The 16,346-nt window shown below is 39.3% G+C and overlaps 1 pseudogene; it reads left to right on the top strand.

Moving 5' to 3' along the window:
• Positions 1 to 4,274: 4,274 nt before the first annotated feature.
• Positions 4,275 to 4,918, top strand: LOC114219976 (small ribosomal subunit protein eS10 pseudogene; annotated as a pseudogene).
• The last annotated feature ends 11,428 nt before the right edge of the window (positions 4,919 to 16,346 follow it).

Below are 16,346 nucleotides of genomic sequence, written 5' to 3'. Positions count from 1 at the left end.
TTATTTGTTTCAGAGGTATAGGTCTGTGATTCAACAGCCTTACACAATTCACAGCACTCACCATAGCACATATCCTCCCCAATGTCTATCACCCAGTCACTCCATCCCTCTCTCCCCCCACCACTCCAGGAACCCTCAATTTGTTTCCTGAGATTAAGAATTCCTCATATCAGTGAGATCATATGATACTTGTCTTTCTCTGATTGACTTATTTCGCTTAGCATAATACCCTATAGTTCCATCCACGTCATTGCAAATGGCAAGATTTTGGTTTTTTTGATGGCTGCATAATATTCCAGTGTGTGTGTGTGTGTGTGTGTGTGTGTGTGTGTGTGTGTGTGTGTGTGTGTGTGTGTATACCACATCTTCTTTATCCACTCATCTGTCGATGGACATCTTGGCTCTTTCCATAGTTTGGCTATTGTGGACATTGCTGCTATAAACATTGGGGTGCATGTACCCCTTTGGATCCCTACATTTGTATCTTTGGGGTAAATACCCAATAGTGCAATTACTGGGTCATAGGGTGGCTCTACTTTCAACTTTTTGAGGAGCCTCCTTACTGTTTTCCAGAGTGGCTGCAGCAGCTTACATTCCCACCAACAGTGTAGGAGGGTTCCCCTTTCTCCACATCCTTGCCAACATCTGTCATTTCCTGACTTGTTAATTTTAGCCATTCTGACTGGTGTGAGGTGGTATCTCATTGAGGTTTTGATTTGGATTTCCCCGATGCCGAGTGATGTTGAGCACTTTTTCATGTGTCTGTTGGCCATTTGGATGTCTTCTTTGCAGAAATGTCTGTTCATGTCTTCTGCCCATTTCTTGATTGGGCTATTTGTTCTTTGGGTGTTGAGTTTGATAAGTTCTTTATAGATTTTGGATACTAGCTCTTTATCTGATATGTCATTTGCAAATATCTTCTCCCATTCTGTCGGTTGTCTTCTAATGCCATTGTCCATATTATGGAACAACAAACTGCCTTCTACTTATATATAGTTCTTTTGATGGAGTGATATTCATTTATTAAAAAAAATACACTGTTTTAAGACCTCGTGATGTTCTAAGTTCTAGTTTATCTATTTTTTTAATAAGTAAAACCTAGATGATGTTATAGATTCCTTGTAACAGTCTAGTGGTAGCGAAAAGAAAAAATAAGTATACATATTTATAAATCTGTAAGTATAAATTATGTGGGGAATAATTTTAAATAAAAAAACAGGGCTCAATAATAGAGGATAGCAAGGGTGAGACCTTAAGAAATTATGGTCATTAGACTTCTCTGAGGAACAGATGAGTCATGATCTGAAGATTGACAAGAAACCTCTCACAGGTAGGTGGTGAGGTAGAGGTCAAGGATGTAGGGAGTAAGTTGAGGGTGGGGTTGGGGTATAAGTGGTGTATATTATTCAGTATGGGCCAGGCTTAAGCTGTAGTAACAAGTAGCCCCCAAATCATAATGTCTTAACACTTAAAAGTTTATTTCTTGCTTATGAAAGTCTTTTCTCTGGGACAACTATACTCTTTTGGTGACTCAGGTCCATCACATGGACCTCCATTTCCACACATGGTTGTTGTGTTCTCCACCAAAATGAAAGAGTGAGGGAGAAGGTTATGCAAATACTTTTCTCTGCTGTTAACAGACCATTGACCTGAATGAGTTCACAGCCCTATCTAACTGCAGTAAGCTGGGATGCTGAGGGAGGAGTGGAGAGCTGTATATTGTGGGGCACTAGTTATGCTTTCCTCAAAGAGTGTGGGAGTAAAAGGGGAGCTAGAGCATTCCAGGCAGAGAGAAAAGCCTGGAGGAAGGTCTGGAAATAGGATTATGATTAGCATACTGCAGTACTGTTGGGTTGTAAGAGATCATGCCACCTTCTGTAGCCATGTAGAAGGTGCACACTTGAAGAATGACACTTGAAGAATTGTTCCAGTTACTGGAATTCAGTAGAAAATCATGTCTTTCATACAAAAATATGGCTTCTAGGACTTCTGGGGAAGATGACAGAGTAGGAGGATCCTAAGCTCACCTGTCCCACAGATACACCTAGATAACACCCACATTAGTGTAAATAACCCAGAAAATTACCTGAAAGCTAGCAGATAATCTCTACAGCTAAATTAGAGAAGAAGCCATATCAATAAGAGTAGAAAGTGGAGATGTGGTTGGGAACCAATCTGACCTGTGAGAATATCCAAAGGAGGGAGGGACACTGCAGGTACAGAGAAGGAAGATGAGCAGATGCCACACCAGGTACCCCATGGCAGGAGGACCTGTACTGGGAAGATGAATCCCCATAATGATTGGAGGATTAAAAAACAGAGGGGCTTAACATCACGAGTTCTTACAATCAGTGGGGCTTAACTCCTAGAACTTTAAAAATCAGCAGGCTTGGCTCTAGGAGAACCTGAAGGTGATAGGAAACTGAATCCTGCCCTTAAAGAGACAGCATAACAAAGAGCCCTGCTGAGATACAGCATAGAAGCATCAGTTTGAAAAGCACTTGGGATATATGGGAGGAAGATTTGTTTACTAATCTCAGACTCTGTGTTGGAGGGGCAGGGATATTGGGAGACTTGTCCAAAAACAAAGGAGCTGGAGGGTACCATTTTCCTCCCCCACCACCCAGACTAGATACATGAACACCTCTGGGTACCAGCACAGTGCCAAAACTCTCTACCTAGCTGCTAACAGCATACCCTGCCCCTGTACTATTATTATGGACCCATCCCCTCCAACCCAACCTCAGAAAATATTCTCCAAAGTGGCTATAGGTCCCCTCCCATAGCAGGTGGGCTCAAACCTTGCTAACACAGGGCATCACAACTATGTGTTCTCCTGTGGACCCACCCCCTCCAACACACCCTTGGCAGAAGCCAATCCAAAGTGTTTCCACAAGCCTGGCCATGTACAAGTAGTCACAGTGGGGGCCAGCACCAATCCAAAGTGACTCCTGTCCTGGGGAGAGGAGAGGATAACCACACATTCCATTTTGACTGCAGCCCTAACAGTGGGCTGGGGCAGATGTCTGGTCTGACTCCAGGCCCTGCCCACTTACAAAAGCTTCTCAGGGGACAACACAGGGAGAGCTCCCTGCAGTTCAGTGTAACTGTAGTTCTGTCAAATGCCTGGTCTGACCCAACTCAAGTCCAAGGCAGCTCCATACTGGCCCATTAACACAGGGATCAAACTCTGCTCACAACAGGCAGAGAGCCATTGAAGATGGGACTGAATTGAAGGCAAACACAGCTCAGCCACAGCAGTGGGGCACATGCAACACACACAGGAGACACCGTGAAGTGCAGGACTCTGGTGAACAGGGGACATTGCACTGCAGGGCACTACAGGACTTCTATTTCATGAAGCCAGTACTTTCAAGAGCAGGAGACATAGCTAACTTACCTAACACATAGAGACAGACCCAGAAAGTTAGATAAAATGAGGGGACAGAGGGATATGTCAGGACAAAATCACAAAAGAGTTCAATGAAATGGATATAAGTAATATGCCTGATAGAGAATTTAAAGTAATGGTCATAAATATACTCACTGGACTTGAGAAAAGAGTGAAAGATCTCAGTGAGACCCTCAGCAAAGAGATAGAAAACATAAAAAAAGAACCAGTCAGAGATGAAGAACTCAATAACTGAAATAAAAAATACACCCAATGGAATAAATAGTAAAGTAGAGGATGCAGAAGGATGGATAAAGCAACCTAGGAAGATAGAATAATGGAAAGCAAACAAGCTGAATAGGAGAAAGAAAAAGAATAATAAAAAATGAAAATAGATTAAGGGAATTCAGCAAAATCTTCAAGTATAACAACATTTGCATTATAGGGATCCCAGAAGGAGAAGAGTGATAAAAGGGGGCAAAAATTTTATTTGAAGAAATAATAGCTGAAAACTTTCCTAATCTGGGGATGGAAACAGAGATCCAGACCCAGGAGGCACAGAGAACCCCCAGTGAAATTAACCCAAGGAGGTCCACACCAAGACACACAGTAATTAAAATGGCAAGAAGTAGTGATAGAGAAGTTTAAAAGTAGCAAGAGAAAACAGTTACATACAAAGGAAACCCCATAAGGCTATCAGCTGATTTTTCATAGAAACTTGGCAGGCCAGAAGGGAGTGGCATGATCTATTCAAAGTGCTGGAAGAAAATAAACCTGCAGCCAAGAGTACTCTATCTAGCAAATCTGTCATTCAGAATAGGCGACATAAAAAGTTTCTCAAAGTTGCTTTCCAGCCCCGGCCCCGGACGTAGCAGCCGCTGAGATGTTGATGCCCAAGAAGAACCAAATTGCCATTTATGAACTCCTTTTCAAGGAGGGAGTGATGGTGGCCAAGAAGGATGTCCACATGCCCAAACACCCCGAGCTGGATGACAAGAATGTGCCCAACCTTCATATCATGAAGGCCATGCAGGTAGCCTGGGGGCTGCTCGAGTGGGGTGCAGATGGAGGGATTTTCCACTAAATGTCCAAGGCAGATTCCAAGGAGAGGTCAGAACAGCCAGAGCTGCTTGCTGCCTTGAAGGTTGCTGAGTCTCTCAAATCACGAGGCTATGTAAAGGAACAGTTTGCCTGGAGACATTTCTACTGGTACCTTACCAACAAGGGCATCCAATATCTCCGTGATTACCTCCATCTGCCCCCCGAGATTGTGCCTGCTACTCTGCGCTGCAGCCGCCCTGAGACAGGCCGACCACGGCCCAAAGGTCTGGAGGGAGAGCAACCTGCAAGACTCACACGAGGGGAAGCTGACAGAGACACCTACAGACGAAGCGCTGTGCCCCCTGGTGCCGACAAGAAAGCTGAGGCCAGGCTGGGTCAGCAACTGAGTTCCAGTTTAGAGGCAGATTTGGTTGTGGACATGGTCAGCCCACCTCAGTAAAGTTGGAGATGTTTTGTGTTGAATAAATTTGTAGCCAGAAAAAAATTAAAAAAAAAAAAAGAGTTTCTCAAAGTTAAAGGAATTCATCACCACTAAACCAACTTTATGAGAAATGTTAAAAGGAACTCTAAGTGGAAAGGAAAGGCCATAAACAGGAGTAAGAAAGGTAGGAAGCACAAAAGCAGTAAAATGAAGTATATCTATAAAAATCAGTCAAGGCGTTCACAAAATAAAGGGATATAAGTACAACCATATATTTAAAATGTGCAGGGGGCAAAGAAGTAAAAATTAAGTGCCTTTAGAATGGGTTCAAACTTTTTTTTTTAATTTTATTATGTTAGTCACCATACAGTACATCATTAGTTTTTGATGTGGTGATCCACAATCCATTGTTTTCGTATAACACCCAGTGCTCCATGCAGTACCTACCCTCCTCAATACCCATCACTGGGCTAACCCATCCCCCCAACCCCGTTTGTTTCTCAGAGTCCATAGTTTCTCATGGCTCATCTCTCCCTCCGATTTCCCCCCCTTCATTTTTCCCTTCCTTCTCCTAATGTCCTCCATGCTATTCCTTATGTTCCACAAATAAGTGAAACCATATGATAATTGACTTTCTCTGCTTGACTTATTTCACTTAGCATCATCTCCTCCAGTCCCATCCATGTTGATGTAAAAGTTGGGTATTCATCCCTTCTGATGGCTGAGTAATATTCCATTGTATATATGGACCACATCTTCTTTATCCATTCATCTGTTGAAGGGCATCTCGGCTCTTTCCACAGTTTGGCTATTGCAGACATTGCTGCTATGAACATTGGGGTGCACATGGCCCTTCTTTTCACTACATCTGTATCTTTGGGGTAAATACTCAGGAGTGCAATTGCTGCGTCATAGGGTAGCTCTCTTTTTAATTTTTTGAGGAACCTCCACACTGGTTTCCAAAGTGGCTGTACCAACTTGCATTCCCAACAACATTATAAGAGGGTTCCCCTTTCTCCACAACCTCTCCAACATTTGTTGTTTCTTTCCCTGTCCATTTTTGCCATCCTAACTGGTGTAAGGTGGTATTTCAATGTGGTTTTGATTTGAATTTCCCTGGTGGCCAATGATGATGAACATTTTTTCATGTGTCTGTTAGCCATTTGTATGTCTTCTTCAGAGAAGTGTCTTTTCATGTCTTCTGCCCATTTTTTGACTTATTTGTTTTTTGGGTGTTGAGTTTGAGGAGTTCAAACTTAAGTGACCATCAACTTAATATAGACTGCTATATCCATAAGATGTTATGTAAAAAATTAATGGTAACCACAAATCAAAAAGTGGAAAAGAAATGCAAAAAATAAAGAGAAAGGAATCCAAGCATATCTCTAAAGAAAGCCAGGAAACTGTGAGAGAAGAGAGCAAGAGAAGAACTACAAAAACAATCATATAACAAGTAACAAAATGACAATAAATACATATCTATCAATAATTACTTTGAATATAATGGACTAAGTGCTCAATCAAAAGACATAGGGTGATGAAATGGATTAAAAAAGCAAAACCTATCTATATGCTGCCTACAAGAGACTCATTTCCAACCTAAAGACATATGCAGATTGAAGGTGAAGGGATGGAAAAGCATTTGTCATGCAAGTGGAAGTGAAAAGAAACCTGGGGCAGCAATACTTACATCATACAAAATAGACTTTAAAACAAAGACTGTAATAAGAGACAAAGAAGGAAACTATATAATCATAAAGGGAACTATCCAACAAGAAGTTCTAACAATTGTAAATGTTTATGCACTCAACATGGGAGCACCCAAATACATAAAACTGTTAATAACAAACATAAAGGAACTAATCCACAGTAACACAATAATAGTAGGAGACTCTAATACCCTATTTACATCAATGGATATATCATCCAAACAGATAATCAACAAGGAAACAGTGGCTTTGAATGACACAGTGGACCAGATAGATCTAACAGATATATTTAGAACATTTCATCCTAAAACAACAGAATACATAATCTTTTCAAATGTTTATGGGACATTCTCCAAAATAGATCAAATATTAGGCCACAAAACAAATTGAAAAAGATTGGTTATACCATGCATCTTTTCTGATCACAATGCTATGAAATTAGAAATCAACCACAAGAAAAAATTTGGAGAGAACACAAATATATGGAAGTTGAAGAACATTATTCTAAACAATGAATGGTCAACCAAAAAATTAAAGAGGAAATCAAAAATACATAGAGACCATTGAAAATGAAAGCACAATAGTCCAGAATTTTTGGGATACAGCAAAAGCTGTTCTAAGAGGGAAGTTTACAGGCCTACCTCAAGAAGCAAGAAAAATCTCAAATAAACAATCTAATCTTACACCTAAAGAAGCTAAAAAAAGAAAATCAAAACCCAAAACCAGTAGAAGGCAGGAAATCAGAGATTAGAGCAGAAATAAATGAAATAGAAACCAAAAAAACACAATAGAAAAGATCAGTGAAACCAGGAGCTGATTCTTTGAAAAGATCAACAAAATTAACCTTTAGCCAGACTTAAATAAAACAGAACGAGAGAGAGAGAGAGGACACAAATAAACAAAGTCAGAAATGAAAGAAGAGAAATAACAACCAACACCACAGATATATAAAGGATTATAACAGAATATTATGAAAAATTATATGCCAAAAATTGGACAAGTTAGAAAAAATGGGTAAATTCCTGGAAACTGAATTTCAAATTGAAACCTTTCCAAACTGAATCAGGAAGAAAGAGAAAATTTGAACACACCAATTACTGGCAATGAAACTGAATTAGTAATCAGAAAAACTCCCAACAAAAGTCCAGAACCAGGCGGCTTCACAGGTGAATTCTAGCAAACATTTAAAGAAGAGTGAATATCTATTCTTCTCAAACTATTCCAAAAAATAGAAAAGGAAGGAAAACTTCCAAATTCATTCTATGAAGCCAGCATTACCCTGAGACCAAAACCAGATAAAGATACTACAAAAAAAGAGAACAACAGGCCAATATCTCTTATGAACATAGATGCAAAAATCCTCAACAATTTTCAGGGACTTAAACTTGAAGCCATTGAGTTTCTATTTGTCTTTCCTGATATTACAGCAAGCTTTCACCCAAAGAGGACACTGACCTGAGAGCAGGCACGAGCCATGTCACCAACCAGGAGACAACGGAGCATTTTGGTTTTCTAAAAATAAATCAATTTTTATAGAAGTTCTAGGACCAAATTCTTCATCCTGATATGGGCATCATATAATAGTGATAGATTTCCCATTTATAGTTTACCCTATGAATTTAAAGCTTTTAAATAACATTGTCCAGACATTTAATTTTTTGTGTTTAGGAAGGCCATGAATTGGAGTTTTTAGGCTAGTAGTTCTGGTCCCTCTCCTCAGAGCACACTCTTCCGGCTTTCTTTGGTGTGACTCCGCTCCTGCAGTTTCCCCAGGTAGGGATGCTCTTTCCTCCTCTCTTTAATTGGCTAAATCCTCTTGCCCCTTCGGGACTCCTTTTAGGCATCATCCCCTCCTGGAAGCCTTTTTTAGACTTCCGGGTTGTGCTCAGTGCCCCTCCTCCAGCTTCCCCTGGCACTCAATACCGTTATCTTATCCTTTAGCTTCACTTAATTGAAATTAACTGGGTTGAGGGCTTTTCCTCCCCCGTCATTAGAATCTCAAGTCCTCATGGGTAAGGTCTGTCTTTATTCAGCCTTTTCAATTCTAGATCTAGTAAAGTCCTTAATAAATGTCAGTTGAGGGGCTCCTGGGTGGCTCTGTCAGGTAAGCATCTGTCTTCGGCTCAGGTCATGATCCCAGAGTCTAGGATTGAGCCCCGCGTTGAGCCCATTTCCGGCTGGCTACTCGGTGGGGAGTCCCTCTCCTTCTACCTCTCCCTCCCCCTGCTTGTGCTCTCTCTCAAATAAATAAATAAAACCTTTTTTTTAAAAGATTTTTAAATTTATTTTTTGACAGAGAGAGAGACAGTGAGAGAGGGAACACAGGCAGGGGGAGGGGGAGAGGGAGAAGCAGGCTTCCCGCGGAGCAGGGGAGCCCGATGCGGGGCTCGATCCCAGGATCCTGGGATCATGACCCAAGCTGAAGGCAGACGCTTAACAACTGAGCCACCCAGGCGCCCCTAAATAAATAAAATCTTTAAGTAAGTAAATAGTCAGTTGAACCATATTAAATGGGCAAAAGCTGGTTTCCAATAAGATGCAGTGAAAGTTCTATAATTCTATTGTAGCTTTGGAAGTGAGAAATGATTCTATATAGCCTTCATTGAAACAATGGAGCCAAAACAGCTCCACAATCTTGCTATCCCAGAGAAGGTAAGTAGAAGACACTAAAACTGGATTTGAATCTTATTGCTGACTTTAATTCTAACCTGTTTTGAAGCAAGTTGTTTATTCCATGTGTCTTAATTTGCACAACTACCAAATAGCTGTGAATATTGCCAAAAACATAGCACATGCAGCTTAATCAATGCAGAAGTGAAGACCAAGAGTCTTGGATCAGTTGTACTGATTTGGCATTTTCCTGGAATCGACAAGGAGAATGTATTTTCATGTGGCAAGCTACTAGATCCGCTCCCCCTCCCCCAAATTTCAAGTTATAAACACTTTTCTCATTGACGTTTATTAGAAAGTAACACAAAGCAGATTGCTGTGTTTGCACTCTGTGCACATTTTACATAGGGCATATTGTATGTTCTCTGTGTGCCAGGCATGATGGCATCCTTGGAGGTTAAGCCTTCAAATCCTGTTCTACCATTTTAATAATTTCATTGACTTAACCTTTATATAGATGAAGTGTATAATTTCCTCAAAGAATACTTTGCTGCTCTGTGCTTGCTGAAAGAATGTTTCAGGTTAGAAATTTGGTCTGTGATCTGTCAGGTGATGATACAAAAGGTTTAACTTAAACACAAACACTAGGTCACAGAGGGAGAGGATCCAGATGGTTTTGTATTTGATTACACCATCCTCCATCTCCCTGGCATCTCTATCCTTTCTTCTCTTTTCTGCCATCTGTCAGTGCACTTGAATGAGGAACTTAATCACATACGGTATCAACAAGTTGGTTGTTTTTTTTTTTTCTCCTAACTGTTCTTTCATTGGGTGTTAAGAAAAGAGTATATTACAAAATAGTATCTAGTTTTACATGTGTCCTCTGTTTTCCCCAGAAACAAGTAGTTTGAAACCAAGGCTGGGCCATTTGCTCATGTAATTCCAGTATTTGAGGCAAAGATATAAAATGTTATATTTGATCTAATTTAATGACTAGAATGAAGTACACTTCTTCCTTTCTTTGTTGTTAATCATGATTTGTAGATTTTTTTTAAAGTTTTTATTTAAATTCCAGTTAGCTAACATACAGTATAATATTAGTTTCAGGTGTACAATATAGTGATTCAACACTTCCATACAATGCCTGGTGCTCATCACGGTACACTCCTTAATCTTCATGTAGATTTGATTATTAATGGTTATTATTTATTTATTAATAAAATTGTGGGGTTTGTTATGAGAAATTATAATTATTATAGTAAGTTACAATATATGTTTGGAATTTGAACATTAAAATTAATCTTAACAAGAAACTAACAACAGTATATAAAGCAGTTTAAATTACAAATCTTGTAGTCAGAATCACCTGATTTATACCTGTCTCAGTTATGTATTAACTGTGTGGCCTCAGGCATATTACTTAATCTTTCTAAGCCACATCTGTAAAGGGGATAAAGGATGTGTAACTCATGGGGTTATTTTACAGTTAATGAGATAACTGTATACAGCATTTAGCAGAGTGGTTGGCACTGTGTAATTGCTCAATAAATGGTCATATTTGTTATTATTAATATTTGTTCTATTAAACTAACTTTTATCACTAAAGAGATAAAGTAATGGAATGTAGTTTTTAGAAAAACTATTATGTAGCCAAATTATGGAAAGAGCCTAATGTTTATTGACTGACGAATGGATAAAGAATATGTGATATATATATATATACACACACACACACAATGGAATATTACTCAGCCATATGAAAGAATGAAATCTTGCCGTTTGCCATGACATGAATGGAGCTAGAGAATATTATGCTAAGTGAAATAAGTCAGAGAAAGACAAATATGATACGATTTCCCTCATATGTGAAATTTAAGAAACAAAAAAAGATGAACATCGACAAAAATAAAGAGAGAGAGACAAATGAGGAAACAAACTCTTGACTACAGAGAACAGGGTTGCTGGAGGGGGGAGAAGTGGGGAGATGAGCTAAATGGGTGATGGGTATTAAGGAGGGCAGTGTTGTGATGAGCACTGGATATTGTAAGTGATGAATCACTAAATTCTACACCTGAAGCTAATATTACACTGCATGTTAACTGGTGTTTAAATAAAAACTTGAAAAATATATTATGCATTTTAAAATGTGATAGTTTAATAAAAATAGTTTTATTATAGAGAAATATAGTTTGATGAACATAATTATCAGCATCCACATGAAGTCATGTTGCACAGCTCATCTGTCTTGGATAAAAGGCTGCATATCTTTTTCTATTATGCTTTCTGCCAAGTTGGCCAAACTTATGGTAACAACTTGAAACAGGGTTTAGCAAACTGTAGCCTGCAGACCAAATCTAATCCCCTGCTTGTTTTTGTGTGGCCTGGGAGCTAAGAATGGTTGTTATATTTCTATATGGTGGGGAAAATTTTCTTTTAGAGAACAGTGTTATGTAACAGGAAATTAAATGAAATTCAAACTTTAGTGTCCAGTGTGTAAAGTTTTATTGGAACACAGCCACACTTGTTTATTTATTATCTATGATATTTTTGATCAGCAGAGTTGAGTATTTGTGACAGAAACCACATGACCTGCAAGACTTAAAATATTTATTATTTGTCCCTTTACAGAAAAAGTTTGTTGACCCCTGAACTCAATAATAAAAATATATTTATGGAGGAGGCTTACAGAGTCCAGCCCTCTCAATTTAAAAGATTGTGTTTGAATTTCCTAGGGCTGCCAAAACAAAGTATCACAAATTAGATAGTTCAAGACAACAGAAATTTATTGTCTCATAGTTCTAGTGTCTAGAAGCCTCAAATCAAGGTGTGGACAGGGCCATGCTCCCTTTGAAATCTGTAGGGTTATCCTTCCTTGCCTATTCCCAGCTTTTAGTTGTTTGCTGGCAATCATTGGCATTTCTTGGCTTGCGACTCTTTAAGTCCAATTTCTGCCTTTATTGTCACATGGTGTTCTCCATGTGTGTTTGTCTTCAATGACTGTCTTCTTATAAGGACACTAGTCATGTTGGGTCAGATGCTCATCCTACTCCAGTATGATCTCAACTTAACACTAAATAGGGCAAGGGCCCTGTTTCCAAATCATGTTATATTAGGTAGTGAGGGTTAGGATTTCAATATATCTTTATTTTTATGGGGTTGGGGAGTACACAATTCAAGCCATAAATGTCAGGGAATTAGATCCCGAAAATGTGAAGGGATTCACCCAATGTCACAAAGAGAGTTAGTGACAGAACCAAGATGAGACTTTGAAGTCATATAGACTTTTTAAAAAATATTGTATTTATTTATTTGAGAGAAAGAGAGAGTGAATGAGCACAAGTGTGGGAGAGGGGGCAGAGGCAGAGGGAGAAGCAGATTCCCCACTGAGCAGGGAGCCAGATGTGGGGGCTCCCCAGACCCTGAGATCATGACCCGAGCTGAAGGCAGATGCTTAACCAACTGAGCCACCTAGATGCCCCTGAAGTCATAACAGACTTTAACCAGGACCTGGGAAACTGAATTTCTAATTGATGACTAATCTTTCCACTATACCATATGGGTTCAAAGTGATTTAATCTCCCATATCTAATGTATATGCAATACAGAACTGTTTTGAGTCCTTTTAGGACATATATATTTAAGCATTAATAATGAAAAACATTATTTAAAGTTGTGGACTATAATTGACTAAAATAGTACTGTAAGTTTTATTTATTTATAACAAGGGAGATGAGTATTATGAGGTTTTTTTTCTTTCTATTTCAGTTATCAGCTAGCCATTCTAGAAAACAGAACAGAATATATTCCTAACCTACATTAGGTGGTAACACTTTAATATTCTGCTAAACTGTCAAAAGTTTACATTCTTATTCAAAAGTGCCATGCATATGAAACAATATTAAGAAGAAAAATCAGTAATATAAGTAATAATTTATCTAAGTTCTCTTAAGAATAATATATCTGCTAGCTGTATAACTTTTTTCTTTTTCCAATGGCTATCACTTTTGTCAACTATCAAAACTCAAGTTTAAAATAATATCTTTCTCAAAGCTATTCTAAAAGTTGTATTTGTAGGTAGATTACTTCTATAACTCTGTTCGTGATTGTGTGCACGGAGCTAGTAGAATTTCTCAATGTTAAAAAATCAAGTGTGGGAAAAAGATTCCTTTAGGACCAAAAGTAATAGAAAAATGGGAAATAAATAAATATATTGGTGTTACACTAGGACTGGAAGCAGAGATGGAAACTTCACTAGGCTTTGTTTGCCTGTGAATGTCAAACTAATATTCTTTAGAATATTTTTCAAATGGTATCAGATTTAAAAAAAGATAAAAACAAAACAAAACAAATGGTATCAGATTCTTATATTATGGGGAAGCCTGGACACTTTTAAAGAAAGCCACCAGGGTGATTTAGCAATGCTATTCTCTTGAGCTGAATCCAGGCTTTTTGGTTTAATATTTTGGAAGATGCTGCTGCCTCCATCAGCCAGCTCTAAGGCATTTGGATATGTGGCTTAGTAACCGTAGAGAAAAATACCCCTGAATGAACCTCCAGCTGTAATGTTCAGACATTCCAAACCTAAAGTATCCTAAGATAAAATTATTATACTTTGAAGGAAAAAGCTGACAATAGCTTTGTTACTGCATGGAAAGTTGGGAGTTTACTATGGCCATGGCGTTAATTGATTGTTATAACATATGCCTTTGAAGTAGCTGGAAGAAAGGAAAAATTACCCCATTTGACTGATAGAAAAACTGAGACAAGGGCAGCTAACTTGCTGTGGTTACCCAGGGAATAGTTGGCTGAGACTCCAGGATTCCTGACTCCAAATTCATTGCCGTAACCACCAGACTGAAACCGGCCGCCAAAGGCTGTAATTTGGTCTTGAGGCCATCGCTATAGTTTAGAACCAAAATAGTGAGGGAAACACACTTTAAGGAGGACCTTGAAAATCTCTCAAGGGTATTATGTCTCTTTATCTATGTTGATTATACAATGATTGGGATAAATGAGGGTTCTGGCCCCACCATGTTTGTGGCTTTGGGTTAGACTGGGGTCCCTCTTAGGAAACTGGGAAAGTTTACCTCACCCTTGAACCCAAATTGTGTTGAGTTTGAGTTAAATGTGTTAACATTATGTTTTTTATTTGGCAGAAGTTATAGGATGGGTTGCCATGGATATAGCAAGATGGGCCATAGAGAAGATGATTGGAAACTTGGAGACCGTGAGAGCATACTTCTTGGGGTCACATGGCGATCTGGAACAGCCTTGAGGTGGGTGATCCGCAGAGATCTGAATGGGCATAGTCTTTGCATTGAGATACCTCAATATCTCCAGAAGACAGAGCATAGCAGAAGTGGGTTCTGACTGTGGGTACCAGGCTAACGTTCTGGAGGGCAGGCTTCAGGCTCCATAGGGGTTGGGCTGTACATCTTTGGGATTGAGGCTCAAAGAATGGGTTTCAATAGCAACATTAAAGCTATTTTTGAAAGAGTAAAACAACAGTGTTAATTGGAACAGGGGTACCAGATATATCATTATATTCATATCCATAATAACTACACTACGTTTACTCTTTATTGAGTACCTACTATTTGTTATCTTGTTCATTCCTCTCTACAGCCCTTCAATATAGGTTTTATTTTTTATATTTTATAAATGTAGAAATTGAGACTTGGGGAGGTTAACTGACTTGCTCAAAGTCACAAGGATACATGGTAGGAGGAAAAGATTTGAACCCAAGGCTTTGATCCCACTGTCCATGCTTTATACTCGTCTTTACTAGAAATAGGGGACATGTCAATACATTGGTCCATTAGGCAAGAGCCTAGTTACCAGATCCAGGGGACAAGTCTGACATATGCACTGGGCAAACTCTTCATATTTCTTTTAAGAACAAGACTGGTCCTAGAGATTAGGCCTTGGCTATGTCTTCATGTAGGAATGGAATGGCTCTAGAGTGGGAAATTGAAGTTGCTAAGCAGGTCCTTATCCATATTTAAGTGTTCTTCCCCATAATGACAGCTTTTCTTCACTTACTAATAGTTAAGTACATGGTCTTTGAAGTCATACAGATTCAATTTCAAATCTTGTTTCAGACCTTTACTAGCTGTGTGGTCAGGGATAACTTACTTAACCTCTCTGAGCCCTCATTTCTTAATCTGCAGGGCTGGCATCTCATGGGATTGTTGTGAAGTGTCAGTGAAGTCTGGTATACACTTGTTTAGCCTGTGAGAGGCTGTCAGTGGTCCTCAATCTTAGCTGTACATTAGACACCTGGAGGGCTATAAACCCCCAATGGCCAGGCACATTCCAGATCACTGAAATCAGAATCTCTGGGCATGGGACCCAGACATCAGTATTTTTTTTCAAAGCTCCCTATGTGATTACATTGTACAGCAAAGGTTGGACACCAATGTAAATGAAATAGTATTTTTCTCTCATTTAAGTGAAATGTAGTTTTCTTCCTTAGTCTAGCAAAAAAAAAAAAAAAAATGGAGAAATTCCTGAGTGAAAATAACTATGACTAAATCTTAACCATAGAGTATTTTCTTATTTATAAATAGAGAACTAACTTTTGAGTTTGTTCTCTCAGATGTTCAAAGTTACTGCATTTCCTTTATATTGTTGGGTTTCCAGTTCAACTATTAATTTGGACAGTGAACCAAGAATGAAGAAGCCAAGGGCATGTTTTTAAGGGTGGGTATATACCTCCAAAATAGATCATCTTCTATCTCTCTCCTGCTCTGAAACCCTGCCAACACACATTTTCCTCCCTTTGGAGGGTGGCGTGGGTTGCTGGGGGGTGTTGAGGGAGTCTGTAACCAAGTTGTGTCTAAAACCCACCTCTGGGGTTTGGTAGGCCAGGGGAAGGTCCAGCCTGAAGGTGGGTCAGGGGCTGGCTCCTAGGGGGTGGCTGGGGTAGAGCTGCCCTTCTGGGGTAGAGGATTGTGGGGACAGCAGGTGGGAAGTTGGGAGCCCAATGCCTGTAGGGGTACTGAGAGTTTAGAACCGAGAGCCCAGAGGCAAATGCTGAGTCCTCTGAGCAGGTGTGGGATTGTAAATGAGGGAGAACTGAATGGAAACTGGGTTGAATCAGGAGCAGGTTGCAAATAAGTAAAGAGGTTGCAAAATGATTGTCTCAAATGCC

Source organism: Eumetopias jubatus, unplaced genomic scaffold (genome assembly GCF_037043125.1).
Source record: "Eumetopias jubatus isolate StellerSeaLion01/CBP00866 unplaced genomic scaffold, mEumJub1_p1.0 scaffold_14, whole genome shotgun sequence".
NCBI classification, from domain to species: Eukaryota; Metazoa; Chordata; class Mammalia; order Carnivora; family Otariidae; genus Eumetopias; species Eumetopias jubatus.
This window is presented reverse-complemented; position numbering and strand designations above follow the sequence as displayed.